Here is a 443-nt window from a genome sequence, read left to right as displayed (position 1 = left end):
TCTGTCTATCATTGTCTCTCTCCACTCTGCTCCCTCCTCTCTCTTCTCTCTTTCTATGCCCCTCTCTCTTCCTCTCTTTTTTCTCCCCCATCCCTCTCTTCCCTCTTGCTCTCTCTCGGCTCCCTTCCTCCCTCCATCCCTGCTTCCTCCCTGCCTCCCTCCCTCTCTCCCTCCTATTCTCTTTTCTCTCCTTTCTTCTTCCTCTCTCTTTCTCTAATCTTTCTCTCCCTTCTTTCCTTCCTTCATCTCTCTCTCTCTCTCCCTCCCCCCTCTCTCTTTGAGCTAGCAGGTTTTTAACCTCAGTTTACACTTCTTTTTTGGTATAAATATTAGATAATTTAAGTGATTACATACTTATTTTTTGTGCTGAAAATATACTTTCTTTATTCATAGAATATTTCATCACTGTACATTCAGATGACCCTTTTCCCAAATGAAAAACG

The sequence above is a fragment of the Mus pahari genome, chromosome 13 (genome assembly GCF_900095145.1).
Source record: "Mus pahari chromosome 13, PAHARI_EIJ_v1.1, whole genome shotgun sequence".
Lineage (NCBI taxonomy): Eukaryota > Metazoa > Chordata > Mammalia > Rodentia > Muridae > Mus > Mus pahari.
This window is presented reverse-complemented; position numbering follows the sequence as displayed.